Source organism: Rattus norvegicus, chromosome 2 (genome assembly GCF_021556685.1).
Source record: "Rattus norvegicus strain SHRSP/BbbUtx chromosome 2, alternate assembly SHRSP_T2T, whole genome shotgun sequence".
Taxonomy (NCBI): Eukaryota; Metazoa; Chordata; class Mammalia; order Rodentia; family Muridae; genus Rattus; species Rattus norvegicus.
The window spans coordinates 216,068,077-216,082,404 of NC_141535.1; the positions used below are offsets into that span (position 1 = coordinate 216,068,077).

The following is a 14,328-nucleotide window of genomic DNA, read 5'->3' on the forward strand; positions in this document are numbered from 1 at the left end:
GTGGAGGTATATGTATATATAAAGCATATATGAACACTTGTCAAGTGTATGAGACAAGTGGTTAGGGCTAACAAAAAATGTGAGTTAATGTATAAATAAGAATGTGAATAAAGGAACCATGGAGACTGGACCAGAGAAGAAAAAGAAGGTGGCCGCTGCACCAGAAACCCTTAAGAAAAAGCAAAGGAATTTGGCAGAGTTGAAGGTGAAGTGCCTGAGTAAGAAGTTTGCCCTGAAGTCACTGCGAAAGGCAAGGCGGAAGCTCGTCTATGAGAAGGTAAAGCACTATCACAAGGAGTACAAACAGATGTACCGGACTGAGATTCAGATGGCTAGGAAGGCAAGGAATGCTGGGAACTTCTATGTTATGCGCCCACAGAACCAAAACTGACCTTTGTCATCAGAATCCGAGGAGTCAATGGAGTAAGCCCAAAGGTGCTCAAGGTGTTGCAACTGCTTCGTCTTCGGCAGATCTTCAATGGCACCTTTGTTAAGCTCAACAAAGCTTCAGTTTACGTGCTGAGGATTGTGGAACCATACATTGCATGGGGGTATCCCAACTTAAAGTCAGTAAATGAGCTCATCCACAAGTGAGGCTATGGCAAAATCTATACAAAGTGGATTGCCTTGACAGATAATTCCTTGACTGCTCGATTTCTTGGTAAATTTGGCATTATCTGCATGGAGGATCTAATTCATGAGATCTATATAGTTGGAAAAACGCTTCAAGGAAGCAAATAACTTCCTATGGTCCTTCAAACTATCTTCCCCACGAGGTGGAATGACGAAAAAGACAACTCACTTTGTACAAGGTGGAGACGCTGGCAACAAGGAAAACCAGATAAAGAGGTTTATTAGACGGATGAACTAAAGTATTGCCCGTGGTATTTTTATAATCTGGTTAGTTAATAAACAGGCACTGCTTGGCAAGTTGAAACAAAAAAGAAGAATGTGAATAAAAATGTAAATCATATGTATGAATGGATATGTGTCTGTGCATATTTGCCTGTATAAAGCATTTTGATTTTATTTCTTTCCTGCCTTTCTGGTTCAGAAAGGTTTAACCAGCCTAGCCAGGGAGGCTTCTGGTAGCCTGGATAGAGAAGGGAGTGATTCCAAGAAATCCTTTACCTAATCACCAGCTGTTAATAACAAGTGTCAACAGATCCATAGGTCTGCAGTTTCCAGCCTCAGAGTAATATAAAGTCAGGATAGGAATGAGTTATTATAAAAAGCAACCCTCTCCTTTGCAAGATCAAGTCTTGCCCTCTCTGACAGTCTTCCTGATTGGCTGCTTCAGAGAAAACACAGCCCAGGGTTGGCCCCAGCATATATGTATACATGCAATAAGAATTAGTGAGAAAAGAGGCCTCGAAAACATGCATACAAATAACATTGTATGGACTGAACAAGCTATATTTAGTAATATAGAGAGATGTATACTATATGTATATACTCAAAATTATGTACTTATATGCATGCAATAAAAATTAGTGAAAAAATAATCTTGAGAGTGAGGGTGTGTATGGGAGAGCTTGGAGGCATGAAAAGGGAAGGAGAAATGTAATTATAATCTCAAACATGGAAAAATAATCACAATGACATGATTTGAGGAATCACTTAAAATCACTGACTCAGTAAAGCATGATGACAGATCAAAGTAATGGGATGTCCTTAAGACTGACAAGTAAAGTACCAAGGCAGAGTTAATTATGCGACATTGACAGTATACTTAAGGAGATGGTGTGTTTTCCACATCCTCCTAAAGAACGAGTTCAAGGTAATGGATCTCAAAGATAAGACACCTATGCTTTCAGAAAAGCATAATGTTTGCTCTAGGTCTTGAACTGAATAGGTAAGAATGAAGGACTAGTAGCAAGTACTTCCCTGTGGAGGTTGCAATAAAAAAATTTCAGAGGAAAATGTAATTTCTTCGTAAATTTACACTTTAGTTGACATGATTTGAACCTGGTTGATTAAGGAGACACTCCTGTATATCTTGAGAATAACAGAGAGCCAATCATGGAGGACATCTAAGTTGGCATTGACAGTGAAGCTGAAGTGTGTTGAAAAGGGTCTGAAATAGCACCGACAGGGGATTTAGCTCAGTGGTAGAGCACTTGCCTAGCAAGCACAAGGCCCTGGGTTCGGTCCCCAGCTCCGAAATAGCACCGATGACAGTGCAATCCATAAGCAGGGGAGAACTCCTGCTGGTACGACAGGCAGCTGGGTGTAAGGTAATCCTGAATCCTTGCTTAAGGCATTGATGCAGAGAAACAGAAATTGGGCTATTTGTTGATTTTGATATGGAAAAATAATGAAATTTTAAAAATACTTCTCTCAAACCAGACATGTAATGTGGAGCACCAGAGATTGGGAGGCAGAAGTATGTAGATTTCTGTGAGTTTCTGAGGGCAGTCAGGTCTATATATTGAACTTCAGAACAGCCAGAACTACATATTAAGACCCTATCTCAGGGAAACAACAAGAAAAAAACTTTTTTTTCATTTTTTACAATTAGGAAATATTTACATCTTTTTAAAATTTTTACTGGATATTTTTATTTACATTTCAAATATTATCCACTTTCCCTGTTTCTCTTCCAGAAACCCACTAGCTATCTCCCACTAGCTATCTCCCACTAGCTATCTCCCACTAGCTATCTCCCACTAGCTATCTCCCACTAGCTATCTCCCACTAGCTATCTCCCACTGCTTTTCTGAGGGTGTTCCCGCACCCACTCCCTCCAGTCTTCCCTCCCTGACATTCCCCTACACTGGGGCATTGAGCCATGACAGGATCAAGGGCCTCTCCTCCCACTGATGCCCTACGAGGCCATGCTCTGCTACATATGTGTCTGGAGCCATAGATCCATCCCTGTGTACTCTTGGGATGGTGGTGTAGTCCCTGAGAGCTCTGGGGTGGTCTGGTTGGTTGATATTATTGTTGTTCTTATGGAGTTGCAAACCCCTTCAGATCCTTCAGTCCTTTCTCTAACTCCTCCATTGGGCATCCTGTTCTCTGTTAAAGGGTTAGTTGCAGGCATCTGCCTCTGTATTTCTCAGGCTCTGGCAGATACACTCAGGAGAAAATTATATCAGGCTGTGTCAGCATGCACTTCTTGGCATACATGACATTGTCTGGGTTTGGTGGCTGAATATGGGATGGGTCCCCCAGGAGGGGCTGTCTCTGGATGGCCTTTCCTTCAGGCTCTGCTACACATTTTTCTCCATATTTCCTCTTGTGAGTATTTTTGTTTCCCCTTCTAAGAAGAACTGAAGCATCCACATGTTGGTCTTCCTTCTTGAGCTTTATGTTGTCTGTGAACTGTATCTTAGGTATTCTGAGCTTTAGGGCTAATATCCACTTTTCAGTGAGTGCATATGATGTGTGTTCTTTTATAAATGGGTTGCTTCACTCAGGATGATATTTTCTAGTTCCATCCATTTGCCTATAAATTTCATGAAGTTATTGTTTTGAATAGCTGAATAGTATTCCGTTGTGTAGATGTACCACATTTTCTGTATCCATTCCTCTGTTGAAGGGCATCTGGGTTCTTTCCAGTTTCTGCTATTATAAGGCTGCGATGAACATAGTGGAAAACAAATCCTTGTTACATGTTGGAGCATCCTTCTGGTATATGGCCAGGAGTCGTGTAGCTGGTTCTCAGGTAGTAATATGTCCAATTTTCTGAGAAACTGCCAGACTGATTTCCAGATCGGTTGTACCAGCTTGCAATCCCACCAACAATGGAGGAGTCTTCCTCTTTCTCTGCATCCTTACCAGCATCTGCTGTCACCTGAGTTTTTGATCTTAGCCATTCTTACTCGAATGAGGTGGAATCTCAGGGTTGTTTTTATTTGCATTTCCCTGATGACTAAGGATGTAGAACATTTCTTTAGGTGCTTCTCAGCCATTCGATAATCCTCAGTTGAGAAATTTTTGTTTAGCTCTGTATCCCATTTTAATAGGGTTATTTGATTCTTTGGAGTCTTGAGTTCTTTGTATATATTGAATTTTAGCCCTCTATCAGATATAGGATTGGTAAAGATCTATTCCCAATCTGTTGGTTGCCATTTTGTCATATTAACAGTGTCCTTTGCCTTACAGAAGCTTTGCAGGTTTATGAGGTCCCATTTGTCGATTCTTGATTTTAGAGCATGAGCCATTGGTGTTTTGTTCAGGAAATTTTCCCCAGTGCCCATGTCTTCATGGCTCTTCCCACTTTTCTTCTATTAGGTTGAGGGTATCTGCTTTAATGTAGAGGTCCTTTGTCCTCTTGAACTTGAACTTTGTGCAAGAAAATAAGAATGGAAAGATTTGCATTCTTCTACATGCTGAATGCCAGTTGAACCAGCACCATTTTTTGAAAATGCTGTCTTTTTTCCACTGGATGGTTTTAGCTCTTTTGTCAAAGATCAACTGACCATAGGTGTGTGGGTTCATTTCTGGGTCTTCAGTTCTAGTCCACTGATCTACCTGCCTGTCTCTGTACCAATACCATACAGTTTTTTTTAGCACTATTGCTCTGTAATAAAGCTTGAGGTTAGGGATGGTGATTTCCGCAGAAGTTCTTCTATTGTTGAGAATAGTTTTTGGTATCCTGGGTTTTTTGTTATTCCAAATGAATTTGCAAATTGTTCTTTCTAACTCTGGGAAGAAACATTTTCATGTTAAAAATTTTGACCTGGGAGATTCATTCAGAGGGAGCCATTAAGGATAGGCATCATTAAGGAGAACCCTTTAGATAAGCAAATTAAAAAGAAACATTGGAATAGACTTTGCTGAAGCTATACAAAGATGAAGAGATTTGTTTTAATGTGATCCATCACACACACACACACACACACACACACACACACACACACACACAATGATCAAAATACAGGCTATGAGAATAGTCTTTAAATCCAGGACTTATAAACATTTTATAAATAGCATATTAATGAAACAAAATGAGGAATTATGCATGATATGAAGTACCTCAGTGTGTAAAAAGATATGGACACATTACACACATAAAGGGAGCCATCGGCTTTCACTGCCATTCCACAGCCGCCAGGGTTAAAAATGTAGATTCGGTACTCTTTGAGAATTTAAACTTAAAAAAAAATATGAGGACCGAGCAAAACAATTTTTGGATAGGAAGTATAGTGTCTTAGTAGAGCCACAGTCACTTGATAAAGTGCTCAATAAGTCAGCAAAAGTAATATAGTTTGCATAATTAATTGTGGATCCAAGAATATGTCTGAACTCCTCTGCTAAAAGTCCACAGTATAAAAAAATCGCTCCAATATTAAGTGTTTATTTGGCTTAATTTAGGTTTCCAAATTGGCTAAAAATGTCCAATAAGGGAAGAAAGTGATTGGGATCACTTAAGACCTGTTTTCAGGGTGGCGATTTTATTTTTTAGACATCCAGTCATAACACTGTTGATTTAGAGTGGCGTTGATTCGCCACAACCCAAAGTAGAGGAAATTTAGGATGCTACTTCAATTTCCCATCAGAAAACCCAGCCATCTCTAAGTGAAATCTCCCATCCATCATTGATGAGTCTAGAAACAAGCTTTGCTGGATGAAAAGTGCTCTCAGATTCCCTGTTCTAACAGGAAAATATCTGAAACAAAATATAGATTGATTATATTTTACAATGATGGCATCACTGATTCTTAGAATCAATCATTGTTCATTTATCTGTCTTAGCTTTTTAATTTTTTTTATTTTCAGAAATGATAGCTTAATTCCACATTGTGTATTTACTCTAGATGGTCTATTAATCCCCTCCCAATTCACTTTCTTGTGACTCTCATTTTTTCTCTCTATTGGCCTCTCTTTGTCTCTTTTCTCTTTTATCTACTGCTTACACTTGATATTTCATGTTCCATTTCATATATTCCATTTATGTTTATTTAAATATTGTTTCTACTAAATAATAAATCTCATACCTAAATTTATATAACTACTCCAATCGGATGGTATATCTCTTATACTTCAAATATGTTCTTGTTTTTTATTTTATTGGGTGAGGACTTTCTGAAACTATTTGTCTTAGCTGAATTGGAAATAAGTTTTCAATTCTTCACAGAAAACATATTTAAATCAGTTAACTAGACACTGTTGTGCTTTGGTTTTATGATGTTTATCATTTTAGAAATGAATTTTATTGTTTATAATTATTGAATGCTGCTATTTCTCTTGCACATTACATCTTTCCCTCAAAAGGGGAGAGTCATTTATGTTTAAAGGAGTGAAGAGTAAAAGGAATATCAGTTCAAAAGGTATAAATCATTTTTTTCAAAAAACATGCTCGAGAGACTGCTGGAGAAAAAGTAATGTCTTAATGCTAATCTGAAGCTGTTGTAAAAATAAAACTTCCTGGTGCATGAGGTATAATGGAACGTTGAGAAATGGGCCTGAATGGAGTATCTGAAGAGATAAATGATAAGATTTTCCTTCAGCTACAGAAGAAGAGATAAGAAGCCCAGTGGCCTGGCAGCCATCAAGAGAGGTTTGGGCCATTGTTTAGGATCTACAGACCTGTAACAAAGCAGTGAATGCAAACCATTCAAGAGACAAGTGGGCTATGCAGTAGGGTGAGATGAGTTTGATTGCAGGATAAAGGCACTGTGTCTGAGTGTCAACTGGAGTCAAACTGAATGCAAACAGTACAAGTGGTGCTATCACGTTCTTTCCCTCCTGTCTTCTAGTAAGTGGGCATTGTGACATCTGAAGAAATAAAGCAAGTGTAGTGTTTCATTACATACAAAGAAAATTCAGTGATAACCCATATAAAAACCCTGTACCTTATGACTTGACTGACATTTTTGAAATGTTTAATGCTTATTTAAGGTTAAACTTCAACATTGTCTCAATTAAATTGGGGCAGATAGCCGACATTTTCTTAGTCAGTGATTTTGTTTGCATTAAGCAAGCGAAGCTTTTAGCACCTTCCCATGGCTCAGAGGAAACTAAGACTTTATTGGAAAGAACAAAATGTGTATCTAGAGATCATGGTATCCGTTTTTATCTGGTCAATCACTGAAAACATTGGAATAACAATGAATAGTTTGACAAAAGCAGCATGTTTCCTTGGTATGTATTTATTACTTAGTGTATTTGTAGTGTAATCTTTAATAATCTAAAATTTATATTTATTATATTTATTTATCCCCCCAAGAATCCTATTTATCAAATTTTAAAAATTTTTATTGCTTTGATATTTTAGAAAAAAATCTTGCTTCTGTGTGTTGCTTAAAAATAATTTGCCCTCTTGTGCAATAAAATTAAGAAAATTGAAAACAGTAAAAGAAAATTCCAATGTAAGCAGTTCATATTAGTTGGATATCAATATAATTAATTTAATGAGTGATTTGGAAAGACAGTCCAGTCATCTGCAAGTCTTTCACAATTAAAACATCTTTGTTATTTATTTATCATTAATTAGATAATTACTATATCTTATTAATAAAATATTTCTCACAAGTATGTTCAAAATATTAATTATAATTAAGATACCATTCTACATAAAAATGACTCATCTATCCAGAATAAGTGTTTCTGTAGAAAGTTAGTGATTAAATCAGTGAATTTAATGAAGAGAATATTTTTTATTAGGAATTCACATTGCAAGTTTACTCCAGCAAATTATTTTCTAAAGAACAGAGGCATCAAAGAAACTATACCAGCCTCAGGTCAAAATATGTGAAGTTCTCAAATTCTTAAGTGGGCTAACAGGCAACCTCTAACCAGCTTTGGAGAACAATATTCCATCTACCAGCCATATGTGGAGTTCATTTGTGCACAATCAGTAAAAGGCTACTGCATTTAAAATACATGTAATAATTTGTTAGTCCAGTTTTGTAATGTTGGCCCTTTTACAAAGCCGTGCCCTGAGTCGGTAAAAGAAAATAATAATGTCACTTGCTATTGTCATTAAATTAAGACAAATGCTACCTCTTCTGGGCAAGAAGACCTCTTAAAACTTTAAATGAACTCTCTAAAAAGCCTGGAATTTATTAGAATTTAGATAAAAGAAAAATCTTCAAATAGATCACATTATAGACCTAGATTTAGACACATGTGATTTAGACATTGAATAATTATAACCTCATGATGCCATAGATGACTGTGAAAGAAGTTATTGATAACTCTGAACATAATGAAAAATGAAAAATGCATTTATGAAATATAGTTTATATATTTAACTTTATTACATTTCATGTGTATCTGATGAAAATTACGTAGTTAGAAAAGGTAACACAAAATTTTAATTGTCTGCATCCTGATACTCTATAGAGATGAGATACTGTTGTACCCTTAACATTTTCTTCTGGTGGACTAAGAACTGTCAGGTCAGGTATTTGGAAAAAAATTACTGAATTTAGGCCATTCCATTGTTTTTAATTTAGTTGAAATAAAAGTAGGTGATACAGTCTTATCCTGCTGTGTATTTAAAAAAATATTCTACTGTAGCATCATCCTAACCATCTGGATGACACTATCAATTATAGATAGAGCCAGCCTTGACTACATCTTTAGTAGGAACGAGACACCAGAGTCCAATGAATAGTTAGTCACCACATCTGTGTGTCTACCTTCGTTACATATGTCAAGAGAAAACTCTCAGTTAAACTGAGTATTTCCTAATAGTCTGTATATTTTCTTCCTTTTCTGAACAGATTGAGGACTTTTGTTTGGTGTTGTGTGTATGCCCATGCATTTGTTCAGTATGATGACCTCAAGTATAAATACTGCTTCCCCTAACCTTCTTAAGGGACTTACTGTGTTATCAGACAGTGCTTGTGTTTCTTGTATCATGTTTTCTGCTTCTTTTGGAATCTTCATATCGATTTATTTTCCTCTTAAACAAACTTGAATCAAAATCAAAAAATCAAAAAGAAAGAAAGAGAGGAAGAAAGAAAAGAGGTAGGAAGGAAGGAAAGTAGGAAAGAAGAAAGAAAGAAGAAAGAAGGAAGGAAAATAGACACAAGGAAAACATAGCCCTTTCTTTCAACATACATAGAACTGTGTCTCAATTCACCAGCATTGTCGGTTCGTGTTTTAAGGTGCTCCTCGCTTTTGCATGATAACCATCCTTTCAACAGCACGTGCATGGCACTGCCACCCCACTCCACAAATGACTACTTTACATCACCTCCACATCCCTTACTGCAAAAGAAACACCACATGCTTCTCTGACCATTTTCTTTAAACGAGCAAATTAGTATTTGGAATATGAGGCCTCACTGCTTTCTGAATTACTCATTGTACACACTCGATGTCTCTATTGCATTGAAAATGTAAACAGGACATAATAATAGCATGTTCCACCATTTGATAGGGAGGATTAAATTACTCCATAAGCAGTGCTAACAAAATTGTCTAAGTCAGCAAATCTAACTACAAGTACACTTTTTTCATGTAAAATGGGAAACTACAAATGTTCATTCCATATGGAAATTGATTTGTAAAGTGAAATTTCTTAGTATGAAGCTGATGTAGCAAACAATAAGTCTACCTTCTTCAAAATTCAAAAATTATGTCTATTTATTTATTTACTTATTAATTTATTTTTACACTCCAGATTTTAGTCCCCTCCTGATCTAATCCACGCCCCCAGAGTTCCACAACCCATAACACTTCCCTACCCACCCCCTCAACCACCACCACCTCCATCTCTACAAATATGTCCCCACCCTACTCACCCCACCAGACCTCTAAGCTGCCTGGGGCCTCCAGTCTCTTGAGAGTTAGGTGCATCTTCTCCGACTGAACCCAGATCCAGCAGTCCTCTGCTGTTTATGTTTGGAGATCTCACCTCAGCTGGTGCATGCTGCCTGGTTGGTGATCCAGTGTCCAAGAGATCTCAGGGGTCCAGGTTAATTCAGACTTCTGGTCCTCCTACAGGTTACCCTCCTCCTTAGTTTCCCCCAGCATTTCCCTAATTCAACCAGAGGGGTCAGTAGCTTCTGTTCCTCGGTGGGGTACACATATCTACATCTGATCCTTTCAGCTCCTTGTTGGGTCTTTTGGAGGACGGCCATGATAGGTCCCTTTTTGTGAATGCAGCATAGTCTCAGTAATGGTGTCAGGTTTTAGGGCCTCCCCTTGAGCTGGATCCCACTTTGGTTCTATCGCTGGATCTTCTTTTATTCATGCTCTTCTCCATTTCCATCCCTGAATTTCTTTCAGACAGGAAGAATTATGAGTCACAGCTTTGACTGTGGGATAGCACCCCCATTCCTCACTTGATGCCCTGTCTTTCTGCTGGAGGTGGGCTCAGCAAGTTCCCTCTCCCCACTGTAAGCCCTTTCATCTAAGTCTGCCCCTCCCTTTGAGTCCTGAGAGTCTCTCACTTCCCAGGTCTCTGGTACATTCTAGATGTTCCTCCCAACCTCCTTCCTCCCAAGGTGGCCTGTTGCCATTCTTTCTGATGGCTCACAGGACTTTATCCTTTTCCCCCCACCCAATACCAGATCATGTTCCTCTTCCACCCCTATCCCTTTTTCTGCCTGTGTCCATCCCTCCCTCCCCAATTGTGGTCCTTTCTTCTTCTCCCTCCCAAGTGGAACTGAGGCATGAGGCGTCTTCACTTGGGCCTTTCAGCTTGTTAACATTTGAGTTCTGTGAAGTGTATCTTAGGTATGCTGTACTTTTTTTTCTTCCTTTACTTTTCTTTTTTCTTTGACTAATATCCACTTATTAGTGAGAACATACCATGCATGTCATTTTGGGTCTGAGTTACCTCACTCAGGATGAAATTTTCTAGTTTCATCCATTTGCCAGCAAAACGCAGGATGTCTTCATTCTTAAAAGCTGAATAGTATTCCATTGTGTAAATGAGCACCATTCTCTGAGTCCATTTTTCTGTCATGGGACATTTGGGTTGTTTCCAGCTTCTGGCTATCACAAATAAGGCCTCTATGAACATAGTGGTACATGTGCCCCTGTGGCATCTTTGGACTCTATTCCGAAGAGTGGTATTTCTGGATCTTTATATAGGTTTATTTCCAATTTTCTGAGGAATCTCCAAATTGATTTCCAGAGCAGTTGTACCAGTCTGCAATCCCACCAGCAATGGAGGAGTGTTCCTTTTTGTCCACATCCTCACCAACATGTACTGTCACCTGAGGCTTTGATCTTAGCCTTTCTGACTGGTGTAATGTGGAATCTCAGGGTCATTTAGATTTGCATTTCTCTAATCACTAAGGACTTTTGAACATTTAGGTGCTTGTCAGCCATTCGAGATTCCACTATTGTGAAATCTCAATTTAGTTCTATAACCCATTTTTTTTGATTGGGTTGTTTTTTTTTTTTTGTTTTTTTTTTTTTTTTGGTGGTAACCTTCTTGAGCTCTTTATATATTTTGGTTATTAGCCCTCTATTATTTGTAAAATTAGTGAAGATTTTTTCCCCAATTTGTAAGATGCCGATTTTTCTTATTGACTATGTTCTTTGCCTTACAGAAACTTTCCAGTTTAATAAGGTCCCATTTTTCAGTTCTTGATTTTAGAGCATGAGCCATTGGGGTTCTGTTTAGGAAATTTCTGCTTGTGCCCACTTCCTCTTCTATTAGATTTGGTGTATCTGGTTTTCCATTGAGGTCCTTGATCTACTTGGACTTGAACTTCATGCACGGTGATAAATATGGGTCTATTTTCATTTTTCTACATACAGACATCCAGTTAAACCATCACCATTTATTGAAGATGCTTTCATTTTTTCCATTGTATATTCTTGGTTTCTTTGTCAAAGATCAAGTGTGTGTGTGATTTTACTTCTAGGTCTTCAATTCTATTCCATTGATCAATCTGTTTGTTTCTGTACCAATACCATGTAGTTTTTACCACTAATCACACTTTTTATTGTGATTTTATTTCTACTTTACTTTGGTTATTACTACCTCTCTTTCTCTGGCTGCTCTTGAGACCTAGTTTACCCTACTTTTGCAACAAGTATTCCCAGGTTATACTTATCTGTCTTTATCTCTATCTCTATCTAATCTCTATAGACAGATAGCTAGATGATAGATAGATAGATAGATAGATAGATAGATAGATAGATAGATAGATAAATAGATAGATAGGTAGATGATAGATATAGAGATAGAGATAGAATTACTTCTATACCTAGGTTAAATATTCTTAAACTTTTTCAAATTTAGCATGTCTCAAAATTACAAAATTGCTGTATTATCTTTTTCAACAAAGAATATATTAAAGACCATGTTGACTTTGCTTCCTCTCTATGCAGATGACATCTGTTCTGTCTTAGCTTACTCATAAGGAAAACTTAAGAATTCACTTTACAGCCTTCTTCTTATGGTACAGTTAATCTGTGTCTGCTAACAAGTTATAGTACCTTGGTAGAAGTTGCCATTCCTTTTCCAACTCTATCTTGAATAATAAGCATGGGCCACTATGTGCCTATGGCTGAACTGCCTTCAGCCCTTTTTCCCACAAGTGTTATATGATGGCCTTCATTATCTCTCCAAAGACATATATCCCTGCAAAGTGGTATATGGATAGTTTTGCCTACAATGGCACCTTGTATAAAGTGGTAGTGATCTTCGAATACCAGACCATTTTGACTTGTTAACTTCCTTAATGTCAGCATGTTCGTTAAGTTTCTAGGCTGTGTCTTCTGAGAGAATTATTCATAAAAGGAAGGTGGACCATCAGTGTTCCTCAACAGTGGTTCTTTGGGGTACAGGGGGAACACCGAATCTGAGTGATGAATATATTAGCTTTTTGTCAGTATAACACACCCATAATTACCATTCAATAAACATTTGTAAAGTTAATGATAAATTAAAATCATTAAGTAATATAATTTAAAAGATTTGATAAAATCCTACAACTAAGCAGTTGATAATTAAAAATCAAGCCCTTGTTAAAACTAGGGGGAAATGTTTCACACTATAGTAAGGTTGAAAAATATTCTATCCTGTTAATTCAAATGTATTTCAATTTGATTACTAGAAAATTAAACTGTAACCAACTTAATTTTCCCGGGAAAGAGGTTAAATTATTTCCACTTTTTCTCTATCACCAACACGGAGACCTCCAAGAACTTTTGCCCAATTAGCCCTGAAAGAATGAAATATTAAGGTCTGAAGAAATACCACACATGTTATGTCCAACTCACTGAACTGCTAAGGCTGTTATAGTGGAATAACTTTCTATTATGTGTTCAAATTGTACTGTGAATTGATTGAGAAGGGATGGTTAGTGTGCAAGCAGCAAGATGGAGATGTATTTATACCAAGCTCATGCTCAGGGCCAGCTCTACTTGCAGAATGACAAATAGATATGCTTTGTATCAGCCACAGCTCAGAAAGCCTGCGATTGTATTCACCACACACAGTGATTCCAAAGTTGAGGAGCTGAGGAATAATCTATTAGCAAATGCCAGCTGTGAAAACAGTGCAAAATCCCATTCATTCCCGTGAGAATCAAAGCTGCTTTATGCTGCTTGGAAGACTGTAGACTCCTTGCCACTCCACTAAAGATTTTGCATATTTATTGCTTTGGTGATTACTAGGTAATCCATATTTTAAATCCTAATTAAGCATTAATATTACAAAGTGATAATAATATAAATGACCCTTTCCTTTTCTTTCTGTCTTTCTTTTGTTCATTCTTTCTTTCTTTTGGAATAAGGAACTTTTTAAATAAAAATGATTTTCAATCTTTTTATACTTTTAAACATTTTACTTACATTTTGCATATAACTTATACTTCATCTAGTTACTGAATGGAAACAGATAGGAGTCCAAGTGATGCAATCTAACAACATAGGGAAAGGACAGACCTGTTGCTTAATTTCTAGACATGCAGGTAGCTGCATCTATAGGAATGAAGAGATCAGTATTGTGTGACAGAATGCTCACAGCTAAATCTTCCCATATGAACATGCAACATCCATTTGAATTTTGTTCTTCACTTATTTCTAAAATGTGGTTAAATACGATTAACCTTTACTAAATCCTTGAATTGATTTTATATTTTTGATATTACCTGTCACTAATATATATGTAATATACATATATATTAGTACATATATGCATATATGTATATAATACACACACATATATATACATATATATGTGTATATATGAAAAACATTATTCTATTTAACCTTGGGTTGAAAAAAGATACACTAAATCCTTGTTGAGTATAGACTCCTAGGTGATGAACTTCTGAGAAGCAAAATAGTGTTCACACATTACTCCTCTGTGCTCTTTGATAAATTTCCATGTTGCTAGCAGACTGATAATAATACTTCTGTTCAAAAGAACACACAGTAGATGAGAAATTGGATTAAACC

At 37.0% G+C, this 14,328-nt stretch overlaps 1 protein-coding gene and 1 pseudogene across 1 annotated transcript in view; both read left to right on the forward strand.

Annotated features, from left to right (window-relative positions):
- Ndst4 (N-deacetylase and N-sulfotransferase 4) overlaps positions 1–14,328 on the forward strand; it is a 338,766-nt gene that overhangs the window by 100,580 nt on the left and 223,858 nt on the right.
- Positions 119–871, forward strand: Rpl7-ps17 (ribosomal protein L7, pseudogene 17; annotated as a pseudogene).